Below are 433 nucleotides of genomic sequence, written 5' to 3' on the forward strand. Positions count from 1 at the left end.
TATAAGAAAAGCAATTCTGCGGGGATGGGGGAGCGGTGTTTTGGGGTTTTAGTTCCAGCTGCTGGGGTTAAGCTGGTTCCCGACGTGCTCAGCGTTCCCGTCCCGATCCCGTCAGCTCGTCTTGGAGCGGGGCAGAGCGGCGCCGCTGCGCTGGGGCGGTGCCGGTGGGCACGAGTTGGTTTGGGCTCTAATGTTGGTTCATGAAGTGCTTTCGAGGAGCAGAAATCCCGCGTGGCCCGCGGCCAGCGAGGGCTCGTTTCAGAGACTCATTCTGACAGAGGTTTCCTTCGGTCTCCCCTGAAAGTGAGCTGGACAATAACACTGGGAGCCCGCCAGTCCCTCAGCCGCTCCTCAGCACATTGTGCTCCAGCCCCTGCCACAGCTCCGCTGCCCTTCTCTGGACACGCTCCAGCCCCTCCCTGTCCTTCTGGCC

The 433-nt window shown here is 61.7% G+C and overlaps 1 protein-coding gene across 1 annotated transcript in view; it reads left to right on the forward strand.

Annotated features, from left to right (window-relative positions):
• Positions 1–433, forward strand: part of TNPO3 (transportin 3) — a gene marked incomplete at its 3' end in the record, with an annotated part of 18271 nt that overhangs the window by 1143 nt on the left and 16695 nt on the right. The window lies entirely within an intron of this gene.

The sequence above is a fragment of the Buceros rhinoceros genome, unplaced genomic scaffold (genome assembly GCF_000710305.1).
Source record: "Buceros rhinoceros silvestris isolate BGI_N320 unplaced genomic scaffold, ASM71030v1 scaffold32632, whole genome shotgun sequence".
Taxonomy (NCBI): domain Eukaryota; kingdom Metazoa; phylum Chordata; class Aves; order Bucerotiformes; family Bucerotidae; genus Buceros; species Buceros rhinoceros.